The 17,684-nt window shown below is 41.2% G+C and overlaps 1 protein-coding gene across 1 annotated transcript in view; it reads right to left on the bottom strand.

Annotated features, from left to right (window-relative positions):
- The window catches only part of traf3ip2l (TRAF3 interacting protein 2-like), a 62,392-nt gene that overhangs the window by 24,034 nt on the left and 20,674 nt on the right, over positions 1 to 17,684 (bottom strand). The gene's annotated exons all lie outside the window — the stretch shown is intronic.

Genomic DNA, 17,684 nt, shown 5'->3' with positions numbered 1-17,684 from the left:
AATAACAGAATTATGCTCAACTTTGGTTTTAAAAGCCGAAATATTTGGAGATGAGAAACGTTGTTCAACAGTTTCGAATTCAGAGAAAAAGAAATGGAGTGTATTGAGTCTTGATTTCAAAATGAATGGAGAAAGGATGCTCAAATGAATGAGAAGAAATAGATTAGATAAGCACAAGCCATTGTAACAGTGATAAGTTAGTCAAAAATATTTTCTGAGCATGTTTGGTATTTTGACCAAATCACAATAGGAGGCTGGCATGATTAAAAACAAAATGTGCTTCTTTTCCTGCAATGGAAAGGTGACCAAGGGAGAGATTCTGTACCAATAACCACATGGACAGTACTATACAAGCACAGTGAAAGTGGATACTACAGATGCTGGAGATTAGATTCAAGATTAGAGAGGTGCTGGCAAAGCACATCAGGTCAGGCAGCATCTGAGAAGAGGAAAATTGATGTTTCAGGCAATTCCTGATGAAAGGATTTTGCCTGAAAGGTCAATTTTCCTGCTCCTCAGATGCTGCATGACCTGCTATGCTTTTCCAGCACCACGCTAATCTTGACTCAGTACTCTACAAGCATCTACTAAATAATGTAGAATATTGCCTAGATATATCACAAGTATAAAGAATCAAAAGCAGGAAGAGAGCATTTGGCCTGTAAAGCCAACCAGCCATTCAACAAGATCATGGCTGATCTGCCACAGCACCTCATAGCCCTCAACTCCATAATATTTCAAAAGTGTACTTGCCTCCTCTTTAAATACTTAGAGTAACCTAGCCTTCACAATGCTGTGGAAGAGAACTCAAGGCATTCACTGCCCCCTGAGAAAAGAAGCTCCTTTGCACTTCAGTTTCAAATAAGAACATTCCATTATTCTGTAACTGTTTCCTTGTTCGAAATTCCCTCACTAGTGGAAATATTTTATCAAAAGCTACTTGTCAAGGTACCTCAAAATCTTGCATGCTTCAATAAAATCACCCCTCATTCTTCTAAACACAACTGAAGCAAAGCCTAGTATGCTGAGCCATTCTTGCTAAATCAACCACTTCATCCCAGGGATCAGTCTAATGAATCCTTTTTGAAAGACCCTCAATGTCAGTAGACCTCATTTAAAAGAGGATGTAAGACCATGCACAGTAGATGAAAGGTGTGACCCCTGCACAGCTGCAACAAGGTTATCCTACTTTTAATCTTTAACCCCTCCCCTTGCAACAAAGGCCAAAATTCCATTTGCTTTAATTACTTGCTTTTAATTATCTGCCATTTTTTTGCCCACTCAATCATCTTATCCATATCCCCTTGCAAATAGCTTACATCCTCATCACAAAATACTATTCTAGTTACTTTTGTGTCATTAATAAGTTTGGATATATTACACTCTTCCTTCAAATCCTTAATATGGAATGTAAATAGTTGAGGTCATAGGACTAACCCTTGCAGCAATTGTTGCAGATTTCCAACTTGCAAAAGACCCTTAATCCCAACCTTGTCTATGTCAACCAAACCTCAATCCGAGCTAATACATTACCCCCAATACTGTGAACACTATATTTTGCAATGATCTTTTATGTGGCATCATATTAAATGCCTCCAAATACACTACATCTACCCATTATCAACTCTGCTAGTTATATCCTCAAATGATTCTGACAAATATTTCATACATGATTTCCCTTTCACAAAACTGTGTTTGATTACATTAAGCTTAAATTCTTATTATTGAAACCTAGCATTTTCCGAAGGTGTTGATGAGGTCTCTTCTGCAGTACTGTGCGCAGTTCTGGGTGCCCTGCTATAGGAAGGATATTATTAAATTGGAGAGGGTTCAAAAAGATATTGCTTGGAACAGAGCATTTGAGTTATAAGAAAAAAAAGGCTAGATAGGCTAGGTCCATTTTCATTAGAGCATAGGAGGCTGAGGGGTGACCACATAAGATTTATAAAATCATGAGGGGAATACTTAAGGTGAATAGTAAGTCTTTTCTCTGGAGTGGGGCAGTTCAAAGCTAGGAGGCATATTTTTAAGGTAAAGGAGAAAGTTTTAAAGAAGACATGAAGGGCAACTTTTAAAAAAATATACAGAGTGTGGTTCATGTGTGGAATGAACTGCCAGAGGAAGTGGTGTATGCGGGTATAGTTATGGTTAAAAAGATATTTGGATAAGTACATGAATAGGAAAGGTTTGGAGGGATATGGGCCAAATGCAGGCAAGTGGGACCAGTTTAGTTTGGACAACATTCAGCATGGATTAGTTTAACTGAAGAGTCTGTTTCTCTGTCATACGACTCTTCCAGAACAAATACAGTTAGGAAACAATCAACTGGTTGTGCATCATTTCAACTTCGGGGGGTGGGGAGGAGAGAAAAAAAAAGGGTGATTGGTGATCGGCGATCTAATAAAAGTCTTCCAAATTATGAAAGGTTTCAGGTAGACAGCGGATATAGAAATATTTCCCCTTCTGGGGAAGAGCATTTATGAACAAGAAACAAGAATAGGCTCCTCAGCACTTTCAGCATACTCTGCCATACAATAAGATCATGGCTCATTTGATTTTAATTTTAATTCTACACTCCTGCATACCCCACAAAGGGAAAAATAGACAGCATAGACAGTAGGAGACACCTATGGGGGGTAAAATATACAATATTGGTTTTCCGTAATCAGAAAGTACGTATTAACAGTTGGAGATGTGAACGTACAAATGATACGATAGGATAATATAATCATGTGTATACATTTGACCATGATTTGATAAGAGAGTCATTTGTATCAACTGAATGTGATTGTAGGATATATAGTCATGTGTACCTGAAATATGAAATATATGAATATGATTGGATGGAGAGGTGGTGAGTAAGTGTTTAACGTTTGATTGGAAATTATTACCTGTAAGGATATTCTATATGAAGCATGGTATCAGTAAAAACAGCATAAGACCTTTGTTTTGGCAAAAAAAGATTTGAGCAATATGCGATTTTTGATTAAGTGCATTGCCCATGCATGTATGAATAAATGTTTTAACAACAAAAAAAAAATCCGGAGTCTTGTTTGGTTTAAGAAATAACGAGTTATGAGGTGCATGTCAGTCGATATCTAATGGCAGAGCAAACCCGATGCACCAAATGGCCTAATTCTGCTCCTGTATCTTATGAACTTTCACCTTCTGTCTTCTTGGAATCAAGAATCTACCTAACTGTGCCTTAAAAATATTTAAAGATGACATATCCACTGCCTTTTAAGGAAGGGAATTCAAAAGACTCAATGCTCAAAAATAAAATGCTCATCTCGGTCTGAAATGGGCAATCCCTTATATTAAACCATGGACCCGAGTTCTAGATTCTCCCACAAGAGGAAACGTGCTTTCGACATTTCATCCAGACAACTCAAGGCCCTTCAGGATCTTATACATTTCAATTAAGTCACCTCCACATCTTCTAAACTGATTGATGCAGGTCTAGTCAGTCTAGCCTTTCCTCATAAGGTAATCTGCTCACTCCAGGCATTAGCCTATCAAAACCTTTCGAAATGTAAATATAAAGGCCGAGACAGATACTAAGAAATCCAACAGGGATTTATAGGGAAGAAATTTTACTCAGTGGTAGCAATGTGGAAATCGTCACATCAGCAACTGAAGCAAATCAAAAAGATATATTTAATGGAAACTAGGCAAGCAAATGAAGGAGCAGGGAACAGATGGAAATTTCGATGAGAAAAGATGGGACATGATTTAACTTTATCACAAACACCCGTATGGGCTTGGTGAGCTGAATGCTCTATTTGTGCCTTGTATTCATGCAAGAATGATTCAGGCCAGCTATTCAGTTACATCGTTTCTTTGTCTACCTAGCCAACCTGTCTCATTCAGTCCCAAGTTCAAACTCCTCCTCCCACATGCCCTCTCCAAGTGTATTTGGTTCATTGGACATACTGTTTGCTCCCTTGACTCTAGTCTCAGAGCACCAATCTACTCAAGCAAAGATGGGTATTTCCAGACTTCAATGGATCTCTTTGGTAGTCAATCCCATTTTCAAAATTGTTATTCAAAAGAAATTCTTCAATCCCCAAATCATTGGCCTATTTCATCTTGAAATCTCTTTAGTACATTGCTGCACTCAAACCTCCATCCCCCTTTCCTGCAACTCCATAGTTGGACCTTGCCAATCAAGGTTCTGCTCGGTCGCTTAAATAGTGAATATCACAAATAGTTCAAAGTGGCAAATTAAGTCCCAGAGATTACAATCATGATGTATTTTTGTGCCATTTGACCATGTTCACCACAATCTTTCTCTAACAACTCTTCTCTATTGGCCAGCTCACTGAAATTATCCACCACATGTCCCACTCATTGACTGAATGTAACAAGAGCATCTGCACCAACATTTCTCTTCTCACCCACATTCTGTTACCTCTGAAATTTCCCAGTCCACTATCTCTTCCTCTTTAAAGGTACTCCTTGGTAACATTTGCACACAGAATGAGAGGTAGGCCAAGGTAACACTGTGGTTAAAAACAATGACTGCAGATGCTGGAAACCAGAGTCTAGATTAGAGTGGTGCTGGAAAAGCACAGCAGTTCGGGCAGCATCCAAGGAGCAGTAAAATCGACTTTTCAGGCAAAAACCCTTCATCAGGAATATAGGCAGAGTGCCTGAAGGGTGGAGAGATAAATGAAAGGAAGGTGGGGGTGGGGAGAAAGTAGCATAGAGTACAATAGGTGAGTGGGGGAGGGGATGAAGATGATAGGTCAGGGGGGCATAGTCAGTCCTGAAGCCGACAAAAGCAATGAATAGGGAATTCAGCAGATGACAACTTCAAATAGGAATACTGACAAACAATGTTACAGATTGTGGAATAGAGCTAATATCCATGGACTAATACTCCAGAAGATGAGGCATACAGGCCTCATGGCAGATGCTGCCTACCATGGCAGATGCTGCAATTAAGTTCAACTTTTTAAAAAGCTGAAATGCAGAAGTAGTCCTAGTAATGGTTGGCATGAGACATCACATGTTAAAACTTATCCAGCTCACTAATGTCCGGTAGAAAAGGAAACCGCTATTCTTACCTGGCCTGGCCTACATGTGATTCCAGATCCTCATGCCACCTTCTTCCTTACTCATTGAAGTAGCCTAGCAAGCCACTCAGCTCAAGCACAATTTGGGATCAGCAACAAATGCTAATCTTGTCACAGTCAAAGAATACATCCAAAAAAAAAGTACGTTTTCTTTGTTACTGAAAAAATATCAAGTTAGAAAATGAAATTATCAGCTGTCTTTAATGTGAAGTCGACTTGGGACAGAAAGTTTCAGTGGAGGACACACTGAACCTTTGGGAGTGACTGAAGACAATGGCTTTGGTCTCACAAATAATTTAACTGAATGGAACTATAGTTCATCTAAGGCTAAATATCTGATAAACAATTTATAAATACGGTCAGTGAAGGAGATCAGAAAAGTTGAGCTGGGCATTATCAGTTTGGAGGTTTACCTCATGTCAGTGATAGCACACTAACTACCTGCACTTGAGAAAAGTAACAGCCCAAGGACAAAACAATTTTGATGCCCAATGCAAAATCAACACACTGGTGACCCCCTGAGCATAACAATAGAAAAAAAAGTAACTGGAATAATTAAAATAACTGTGGCAAAAGCTGCAAAAGAGATGAAGAGAGGATATGCTCAGAGGCAGATGTAATTTTTATTGTTCATTTGTGAGAAATGGGTGTCGCTGGCTGGGTTGGCATTTATTGCTTATGTTGAGTTACCTTTGAACTGCAGATGCTGGAAATCAAAAACAAAAATAGGGTTCAATAATTTTAGGGCCTGAGCACCTTCTGTCATGATCTTACCCCACCCCCACACAACAGGCCTTATCATCATGTGGCCCGCTACTGCAACCAACCCATTGGCAACTGCCCTCTTAAATGACCTAGTAAAGCGTTCAGTATAAGGCAACAGCTCATTTTCAGTTAGAAATGGGTAACAAATGCCAATTTGGCCAATACCACCCATTTCCCGAGAATGAACAACATTTTGGTTAGTTACAATTGTCACTTCCCACTTTTGAGTCTCCATACATCTTCCCACCGGCCTGTCTCTTCTCTTTGTCTGAATTCGGGCACCATGCACACTCACTGAGCCTCTTGTATGAGAGCTCCCACCACAAAACCACAAACAAAATACTCAACCACTGGGGAGCTAACATTTATCAACTGAATGCATCAACATTTATAGGTGTCTGATCACATGACAGTCAGAACACAGTGTTCAAATTTTCAGAAATATTTGAAATCAGAGTCCTACCCAAAATACACAAACAAAACCAATGTGAACATGAAACATTGAGTATGTGCATCTGTTGTGCAACTGGTTTTGTTCACAAGCAAAAGATTTACTTTGGCCCCACAAAAACTAAAATTCAACACAATGCATAGAAGTTCTATTGATATTAGTAGCCAACAGTCATTTGCAAAAATTGAAACATTAGAAACAGAAGCAATTGATCTTATAGCCCCTCCAGCCTGTTCTGCAATTCACCAAGATTACAGCTGATCTGATTGTGGCTTTAACTCCACCTACATATCTGCCCAACATCAGTGCAAAAGGTACATCATGTGCAAACAACAGATGATAATCAAAACTAAACTTGAAACTCGACACAGTCTCATTCTAATCTTGACGTACCTGCCTCAAAATTCACATTCCCAGTGCTGATTCCTTTTTTTATTACAAAACAGGAATGTAAAGAATCCAATTTTGTTGCTTCGAAGAACTTATTTTCTCTAAGCCATGTCAAATCTATTACTTATTCCTCTTGCTGTGATTATCTGCTGCGAACATGGTTTTAAAAATGCAAAATCACTTTCAGGAACATCCTAATCACAGTATAGTTGTTGATCATTCAATTGCTGACAGGAAACACAACCACATTTATTTCCCTCCCTACAAACACCTTCTGCCTTTTCACTATTACAAGAATCCAAAAATGTTTACCAGGGCTCAGCTTGCTTGCATTTATCCAGTAATCAGTTAGGAAAACTGTTGGTATTAAAATATTAGGAATTCCCTACTCCTCATTTGATTTGCAACACAACACTCAAATAATTAGCTCTGTTTAAAGTCAGCCTCTAATCTTAAACTAAAGCAAAGTATCGCCTAAGAAGTGCATGTTAACTGCCCACATTTCCTGTTTCTCAGTAAGGCCAGTTATTTCATCAGTATTTTAAATTAGTGATTCTAAGGAGATACAAATAATTGGAGCGATCATATCAGGATGTTTCAGACACTAAATTTGTAAACAGCCCTGAGTTGAGTTATCTTCAAAGGAAGATGGCACACAAAATTGGGACAGCCTGCATCACAGGAAATAATCTTCTTGTATTGTGGAAAAGGTTATTAAATACCAAGAGTAAACAATAAAGATGAAATTAGTTTAGCATTTCTTAAAGTAAAATTAATGTAAAACAAGATTTGAAATTTGCACATTTATGCGTGGAACAAGTGATCTTGTCAAATCTGCAGCACAGATAAATGAATTTCATTTTAAAATGTGGTTGATCATAAGGAATAGGAATGGGAGTAGACTGTTCAGCTCTTTGAACCTGCTTGGACAAGGATCGTGGCTGATGTGACATTTCTCACATTCACTTTGCTGCTCTTCCCTGGTAACACTTGGTTCCCCTACTGATCAGGAATCTATTTCAACAAATCTACATAAAGACTCTACCTCCATAGCTCTGTGGCAAGGAGTTCCAAAGACTCTCAACCCACTGATTAGGAGATGTCTCTTCATCTCACTCTTAAAACAGCATCTCTTTGCTCTGAGATGATGTCCTGTGGTCCTAGACTCTCCCATGTGGGGAGACATCCTCTCCGCATTTACCCTGTCAAGCCCCTTAAGAATTCTATGTTTCAATGAAATCACCTGTCATTCCTTCTAAATTTCAATGAGTCCCAATGTGTTTGTCGAACAAACAAAGGATAATTCTGCCATATGGGACCATCCTAGTGAACTTTCTCTGAACTGCCTCCAAAATGAAAGATAAATATTCACAGTACTCCAGAATTGATCACCTACAATATAATCTCCTTGGAATGAGGGCCAACATCCCTATTAGCCTTCTGGTTTCCTGCTGCCCCTGTGTTTCAAACCTCCAAGTCCCTGCAATTTTTCTCTATTTACACACTGTCACTTTGTTCTCCCTTCCAAAATGAACAACTTCACATTTTCCCAAACTTAACTTCATTTGCCCACTTATTCAATATCTTTGTAACCTCTCTCAAGTGTTTGTATCCTCATTGCACCTTGTACATCTATTTTTATGTCATCTGCAAACATGGTGCATGCACTTCCTTCCTCCAAGTCATTAACACATATCTTAAACAATTGTGGTCCTAGCACTGATCCCTGTGGAAATCCATTGAAAACCAAACTTAAAAAAAACCATACTTGCTGTTTCCTGCCATTTAGCCAATTCTTTACAGGTAAAGCCTGTACTCATTGGATTTTAGAAGAATAAGCAAAGACCTTATTGAAACATGCAAGCTTCTTAGCAGGTTTGACAGGGAGGTTATGTCCTCTTGAGGGAGACTCTAGGACCAGAGGGCATAATCTCAGAATAAAGATCCCCATCTAAAACAGATGAATTTCTTGTCTGAAGCTGAATCAATCTGTGAAATTATTTACCTCAGAGAGCTGTAGAGGCTGGCTCATTTGATAAATTCAAGGCTGAGACAGATTTTTAACCATTAACAGAATCAAATGTTATGGGGAAAAGCAAGAAAGTGAATTTGAGGATAATCAGATCAGCCATGAGATCATTGAATGACAGGGCAGGCTTGAGGGGTAGAATGGCTTACTTCTGCTCCTATGTCTTGTGGTATCATCATTCAACTCCAACAGTAGAGTTTATGGTGCTTCAGCACTTCAAGATCTCTCATTTTTGGGAATTCCAAAAACAATTACAGTACAAAATCCAGACTGACTTGAGCACAAAGAAAATTAATAAGGTCATCTAATTTACATATCCACCACCTTGGCCATGTCGCTCTAAATCAAACTAGTTTCGATGAATGATGCTCTGCGTTCATGAGAAGTGCTTAATATTAAATCCATGAAGATGCTCTGGTTTCTTTCTGCTTTATCTTTGCTATTTCAACTTCATTAGTATTACACATGATAATCTGTCACATCTATATTTTTGTTTGCTATGAGATATTGCCCAAATTTTGCATTTTCCAAGTTGTCTCTAACACCACAAGCCTTCCTAGTTTGGTATCATCCACAATACTTACCACTATGTACTTCCTAAGCCGGGTTGCTTAAGTAAATGCTTATTGCTCTCCTTCACCACCTTGCCCCATACAACCTTCAACAATTGCTTTGGTGTTTCATATGAACATATGAGTTAGGAGCAAGAAAGACTACTCAGCCCTATAACCCTGCTGCACTGTCCAAGACAATTGTACTAAGGCCTCAATTCCACTTCCTTTCCTACCCACCCACTCACCCCCCCCCCACCCCCCCGTTCCGGATCTTGTGTTTTTCAGTAAGACCACCTTTATAAGTTTATAGTTTTTTGTGTGGATCTTGTCAAAAGTCTTCCCAAAGTCCATGCATATGGCATTGTGGGTTTCTCACGGGTCACATGGGCAATAATTCTACCTCCTCTATTAATGAGGAGGTAAGGTATGTGCTTCACCTATTGGAGCGCAGTTACTAAGGAGGTTATTATTGAAAACTGATTCTCAAAATAAACTCAATATTCTGTTCCATCATGGAGTCAGAGTCATTCAGCACAGAAACAGACCCTTCAGTCCAACTCATTCACTCAAAACAGATTTCCCAAACTAAGCTAGTCCCACTTGCCTGCATTTGGTCCATATCCCTCTAAATCTTGGCCATTCAAGTACCTGTCCAAAGGTCTTTTAACTTTTGTAACCGGATTCTGCCACTGTGTCAGGCAGTTCATTCCATACATGCACCACCCCCTGTGTGAAAAAGTTGCCCCTCAGGTCCCTTTTAAGTCTTTTCCCTCTCACCTTAAACCCATGCCCTCTCGTTCTGAATTCCCCTATCCTCAGGAAAGGGCCTTCACTATTCACTTAAGTCATGCCTTTCATGATTTCATCGATCTCTAAGATCACCACTCAGCCTCCAATTCTCCACGGGGGCAAAAAAGCACCAGCCTATTCAGCTTCTCCTTATAACTCAAACCCTCCAGTCCCAGAAATATCACCATATATCTTTCCTGCATCCTTTCCTTTTAATAACATCCTTCCTACAGCAGGGCCACCAGAACATACGCAATACTGCAAAAGTGGCCTCATACCTTTTTGACTACAGGCACATGAACCTCTCTGCTAATTGTTTGGCCATTTGTAATGACCAGTACTTTACAAATTTCACCTGAGCAGAGTTAAATGACTCATTCCCCTGAGGGTTTTCGACCAAAGCAGCATGTCCAGGACTTTCTTCTCATTTGCAATAAGACAGTGAATCAAAACATTTATCACTCAGGTTCACCCTCTGTTTCAAGAATAGCTTTACAACAGTGCTTCCAAAAGACAGGATCAGGACCTTGAAGCTACAAGCTGAAATAATGGGGAGTCATGAGCTCCAAAGCGAATAGCTAATGCTGTTCCTCTGTTCAAGAAGGAAAAAAAAGAGAGATAATCCAGGAAACTCTTCACCCATGGGTCTCACATCAGTGCTTGGGAAGCTAGTGGAGAGAATTCTTAGCATAGGACTTACACACATTTGGAAAAGCATGACCTAATTAGGGCCAGTCAACATGGCTTTTTGCACGGCAGGTCATGGCGTATTAACTTAAATTGAAATTTATTAAGGAGGTGACAAAAGTGATCAATGTGGGTACAGCGATGGATATTATCTATATGGTATGTAGGAAGGCTTTTGACAAGGTCCCTCAAGGTAGACTCATGCTTGGAAACCACGGTGACTTGGGTGCTTCAATTCAGAATAGGCTTGCCCATAGATGGCAGAGGGTAGTGGTGAAAGGGGTTTTTCCTGGCTGGAAGTCCGTGACTAGTGGCGCTCTGTAGGGACCAGTACTGTGACTTCTGCTGTTTGTTTGTGATGTATATAAATGATTTAGATGAAAATTTGGAAATGTGGGTTAGTAAGTTTGCAGATGATACAAAGATTGGTGGAGTTATGGCTAGTGTAGAAGATTGTCCAAGTATACAGTGGGATATAGATCAGTTGCAGATATGGGCAGAAAAATGGTAATTGGAATTTAATCTGACCAAGTGTAAGATGTTGCACTTTAGGAGATCAAATGTTAGGACAAGTACACAATTAATGGCAAGACCCTGAACAGCACTGATGTACAGAGGGATCTTGGAGGTCAACTCTATAGCTCCCTATAAGTGGTCACAGAAGTTGACAGGCTGGCAAGACGACATACGGCAGGTTTGTCTTTATTGGTCAGAGAATTGCATACAAGAGTCAGGGTGTCGTGCTGCAGCCTTACAAGACTTCGGTTAAACCAGACTTTTTAAAAAAAGTGTTCAATTCTGGTGGCCACATTACAGTAAGGATGTGCAAGGTGCAGAAGTTTTACCAGGATGCTGCCTGGGTATTAGCTATAAGGAGAGGCTACAAAAACTCAGTTATTTTCTCTGTATTAGAGGTGGCTGCAGGATGACTATATAGAAGTTTAGAAACTATACAAGTCTATAAAATTATGAGACACATAGATTGGGAAAAAGATTGTGACTGTCAACCCAGAATTGAAATGTCTAATACTACAGGGCATGCATTTAGGGTGGGAGGGGGAAAAGTTCAAAAGGAGCTGTGAGGGGCAGCTTTTTTTTAAAACACAGAACGCTAGGGGTCTGGAGTGCACTGCCAAGGGAAGTGGTGGAGATAGCTACAATAGTGATGTTAAGGGACTTGCTTTGTATATTTATGTGCTTATCTAACTGGAGGGATATGGACCAAGGGCAGGCAAAAGGGATTTGTTTAATTTAGCATCATGTTTGCCACAACATTGTGGGTTAAAGGGATTGTACTATGTGTAAATGGGTGCTGTGGAGCTCTGAACACATTACAACAATTAAGCTCCATCACTAGCAGAGCTCTGCTCTCACAGATTCAGTGCACCCCAGCCACACTGTCAAACAGTTGCGACAATTTTCAAGACTCAAAATGGGTCACAGTGGAAAAAATATTTGGGAAATAAGGTTGCAAGTTTAAAGCTTTTAATCGCATCTGGCTGTTTTGTTGCTGAAAAATGGCTTACTTAGCTTGGAAGTTTATCACTGTGTCAGTCTGCATTCTGAAACACTAAGCACATATAAATATGTGGAACTGTTTAATACATTTTGTTCTTGTTCTGTTGAACAAGTAGAATTGCTTTTTAAAATATGCACTTGTCTGAAATTTGCTGGTTCTAATTTTTATGATGTTAACTATCATTTGACAGTCATTGTCAACAAGTTAGAAACCTCAAAAAAAGAGGAAGAGGAAATTAAAACAAATTTACAAATACATACCAGATCTACAATCATGCAATAAAATCTATCATCTCTGACTAAATTCCTGTTTCATCATTTACTTTTCCTATTTCTGTTACAAATCAACATCCTTTTTAAACTGGGGTTTGTAACATACCACCGATATTAGTGCAGATCGACTGAACAACAGTGATACATACTAAATAATTCATTGGATAGTTTTTCTATTCCTTAACACAAATTTTTACAGTGCAATAAATAATTTGGCATAAAATGTATCTCAACAATGGTGATTCACATCACAACTGGACAGGATTCAATAGCAACTTGAGGATATTTGTGCAACAGCACAGAAAGAAAGATCAAGGTGAAGCTCATACCTTAGGTATTGTAGTGCAAGGCATTAATCCTAATTGTGTAATTTAATAATCACACGCGTACATTATAGGAAGCAAGGAAATATTGCAGGACCTTGATCCCTCTCAGAGAAACTTGTGGTTAAAGTATAGTCTATAGTAAGCCTGCAAGTGGCCATTCCTCATGCATAAATGGTATGCAGCCTCACTAGCAGGGCAACTTTTACATCCATGTGTTTTCCTTATTCCACCATTTACAAATTCGCTGGGGCTGTTGATGGATGCTCTTTTCTGCTTCAAAAAGTGCACCAACAAGTCCAAACCAAGGTCTCATAGACAAGACAGCCTCCTTTCTGGTTTAACTCCGTCCTTTTGCTGAACTGTATAAAACCTACTGCATTTCAGTAACTATTTTACAGATTAAATGAATGTGACATATATTACTACAAATTCTGTTAGGAGTTCACTAGCCTTAGGTTTGTCTCCCACCAGATCTTAATTTATTCTGACCATTAGTAACAGGGGAGGCATTTTAAATTCATGGGGTGTGGGCATTGCTGGTGGTGTCACATTCATTGCCTGTCTCTTTTTACCCTTAAGATTGTGGTGAGCAGTCTCCTTGAACCGCTGCAGTCCATGTGGACCCACAATTCCGTGAAGAAATGGATTCCAAGAGTTTGACCCAGCAACACTGAAAGATGGGACATTTCCAAGTCAGGATGGCAAGTGGCTGGAGGGGAACTTGCAAACAATGGTGCTCCCATGTGTCTGGTGCCTTCGCTTTAAATGATAATGATTCTGGGTTTGCAAAGTGTTGTCTGAAGAACCTTGGTGAATTTCTTCAGTGCAGTAAATAGAACACGCTGCTGTTACTGCACGTTGGTGGTGGAGGGATTCAACGTTTGTGGCTGCGTCATAGATTCATAGAGATGTACAGCACGGAAAGAGACCCTTCAGTTCAACTCATCCATGCCGAACAGATATCCTAACTTAATCTAGTCCCATTTGCCAGCACTTTGCCTGTATCCCTCCAAACCTTTCCCATGCATATACCCATCTAGGTGCCTTTTAAATGTTGTAATTGTACCAGCCTCCAACACTTCTTCTGGCAGCTCATTCCACACAGGCGCCACCCTCTGCGTGAAAACGTTGCCCATTAGGTCTCATATTTTTCCCCTCTCACCCTAAATCTATGCCCTCTAGTCTAGACTTCAACCTCAGGGAAAAAAACCTTGTCTATTTATCCTATTGATACCCCTCATGATTTTATATACCTCTAAAAAGTCACCCCTCAGCCTCCGACCCTCCAGGGAAAACAGCCCCAGCCTATTCAGCCTCTCCCTATACTCAAATCCTCCAACCCTGGCAACATCCTTGTAAATCTTTTTTGAACCCTTTCAAGTTTCACAACATCTTTCTGATAGGAAGGAGACTAGGATTGCATGCAATATTCCGAAAGTGGCCTAACCAATGTCCTGTACAGCCGCAACATGAGCTCCCAACTCCTCCACTCGATGTTGTGACCAATAAAGATTTGCTTTCCCAAAATGTAGCACTTCATATTTATCTAAATTAAACTCCATCTGCCACTCCTCAGTCAATTGGCACATCTGATTAAGATCCCATCGCACGCGGAGGTAACCTTTTTCGCTGTCCACTACATCTCCAATTTTGTTGGCAATCAAGTGGCTACTTTGAACTGGATGGTGTTAAGCTTAGAGTGTTGTTGGAGCTGCACTAGTTCCAGGCAAGTGAACAGTTTCCCATCACACTCTTGACGTGTGTCTTGTAGATGGTGGACAAGCTGTTGGGAGTCAGGAGGTGTTATTCACTGCATGTTTCCTAGCTTCTAGTCTGCTCTAATAGTCACTATATTTCTGTGGGCAAAAGTGAGGACTGCAGATGCTGAAAACCAGAGTTTAGATCAGAGTGGTGTTGGAAAAGCACAGCAGGTCAGGCAGCATCCGAGGAGCAGGAAAATTGACGTTCTGCACCACCTCGTGCTCTCGCGAAGAGGTTGAGCAGTTCATCAATTTCACCAACACAATCCACCCGACCTTAAATTTACCTGGACCATTTTTGACACCTCCCTCCCCTTCCTGGGCCTCTCCATCTCCATTAATGACGACCGACTTAACACTAACATTTTTTTTACAAACTCACAGCTACCTAGATTACACCTCATCCCACCCTACCTCCTTCAAAAATGCCATCCCATATTCCCAATTCCTCCACCTCCGCCGCATCTGCTCCCAGGAGGACCTGTTCCACTACAGAACACACCAGATGGCCTCCTTCTTTAGAGATCGCAATTTCCCTTCTCACGTGGTTGAAGATGCCCTCCAACGCATTTCATCCACATCCCGCACCTCCACCCTCAAACCCCACCCCTCCAACCATAACAAGGACAGAAACCCCGGATCCTCACTTTCCACCTTCGCATTAACCATAGCATCCGCAGACATTTCCGCCACCTCCAAACGGACCCCGCCACCAGGGATATATTTCACTCCCCACCCCTTTCCGAAAAGACCGTTCCCTCCGTGATTACCTGGTCAGGTCCACGCCCTCCAACAAACTACCCTCCCGTCCTAGCATCCTCCCGTGCCACTGCAGGAATTGCAAAACCTCCTCCATTACCACCATCCAAGGCCCCAAAAGGAGCCTTCCACATCCATCACAGTTTTACCTGCACATCCACCAATATCATTTATTGTATCCGTTGCTCCCGATGCGGTCTCCTCTACACTGGGGAGACTGGACGCCTCCTCACACAGCATTTTAGGGAACATTTCTGGGAAACTCGCACCAATCAACCCCACCGTCCCGTGGCCCAACTTTACAACTCCCCCTCCCACTCTGCCGAGGACATGCAGATCCTGGGCCTCCTCCACCACCTCTCCCTCACCACCTGGAGGAAGAACGCCTCATCTTCCACCTTGGAACACATCAACCCCAGGGCATCAATGTGGACTTCACTAGTTTTCTCATTTCCCCTCCCGACCCCCCCCCACCTCACCTCAGTTCCAACCTTCCAGCTCAGCACTGTCCTCATGACATGTCCTACCTGCCAATCTCCCTTCCCACCAATCCGCTACACCCTCCTCTCTGACCTATGATCTCCATCCCCATCCCCATTCACCTACTGTACTCTTTGCTACCTTCTCCCCAGCCCCACCCCACCCCCATTTATCTCTCCACCCTGGAGGCTTCCTGCCTCTATTTCTGATGAAGGGCTTTTGCCCGAATCGTCGATTTTCCTGCTCCTCGGATGCTGCCTGCCCTGCTCTGCTTTTCCAGCACCACTCTGATCTAACCACTGTATCTCTGTGGCCAGCCCAGTTCAATTTCTGGTCAATGGTAAACTCAAGGATATTTAGAGTGAGGAATTCAGTGATGGCAACACCATTGAATGGCCAGGAATGGTGGCTGGATTGTCTCTTATTAGAGATGGCAAGAGTGAGTACTGCAGATGCTGGACATTACAGCAAGATCAGAGTGGCGCTGGAAAGGTACAGTAGGTAAGGCAGCATCCAAGGAGCAGGAAGTTTGATGTTTCAGGCAAAAGCCCAACGAAGAAGGGCTTTTGCCCAAAACATCGATGTTCCTGCTCCTCGGATGCTGCCTGACCTGCTGTGCTTTTCCAGCACCACTCTGATCTTGACTCTGACTGGAGATCGTCAGTGCCTAGCACGTGTTGTAAAAGTTACTGAGCACTTGTCAGCCCAAGACTGGATAGTGTCCAGATCTTGTTCCGTTTAAACATGGACTGTTTCAGGAATTACAGACAGTTGTGCAATCATTGGCAAATATTCCCACAGCTGACTTAACAATGAAGCAGCTGCAGATAGTTGAGCCGAGGACACTACCCAGAGGAACGCCAACAAGGTATCCCAGAGCCGCGATGACTAAATCATCTTCCTTTTTGTGACTCCAATTGTTGAGCTTTCCTCCAGTTCCCATCAACTCTAACTTTGCTTAGGTTCCTAAAGCCACTCAGTCCAATGTGGCCTTGCCATCAAGGACAGTCACTCTCTCTTCACTTCTAGACTTCAGCTTTTTTTTGAACCAAGTCTATAGTGACGTTCGCTATCAGTGAGCTGTTTATTTCGAAGTGTGTGCTGCTTGCTAGCACTATCAATAATACCTTTCATCACTTCACTGATGATGGAGAGTAGATCGATGGAGTAACTGAATGCCTGCTGCTCATTATGTTGCAAAACAAATATCAAATAACACTTTTTTAACTGCATAAGTTTTCGGAACATTTGGAAGGTGGCAGGTATTCAAGACGTTTTGTATGTATGAAGACAGCATACTTTAGTTAGTTATAGAGGTACCTGTGAGACCTGCACAAGGAAAATTATGGCCTAAGTTCAGAAAATTCATAAATCGGGGGAAGACTGGTACAACTACAACATTTAAAAGGCATCTGGATGTGCACATGAATACGAAGGGTTCACAGGGATATGGGCCAAATGCTGGCAAATAGAACTAAATTAAATTTACAATATCTGGTCGGTATGGATGAGTTTGACCGAAGGACCTGCTTCCATGCTGTCCAACTCTATGACACTATGAATGAGACAATTTCCAACTGCAAATTTGTATAAATGATTTGGATGTGAGCACAAGAGATCCAGTAAGTAAGTTTGTAGATGACACCAAAATTGAAGGTGTAGTGGACAGTGAAGAAGGTTAGAGCTAAAAATGTGTTGCTGAAAAAGCACAACAGGTCAGGCAGCATCCAAGGAACAGGAGATTCGACGTTTCGGGCATAAGCCCTTCTTCAGGAATTGTTCTGAAAAATTCCTGAAGAAGGGCTTACGCCCGAAACGTCAAATC

The sequence above is a fragment of the Hemiscyllium ocellatum genome, chromosome 12 (genome assembly GCF_020745735.1).
Source record: "Hemiscyllium ocellatum isolate sHemOce1 chromosome 12, sHemOce1.pat.X.cur, whole genome shotgun sequence".
Lineage (NCBI taxonomy): Eukaryota > Metazoa > Chordata > Chondrichthyes > Orectolobiformes > Hemiscylliidae > Hemiscyllium > Hemiscyllium ocellatum.
The sequence above is the reverse complement of the archived record's forward strand: the minus strand, read 5'-3'. Positions and strand labels throughout refer to the sequence as shown.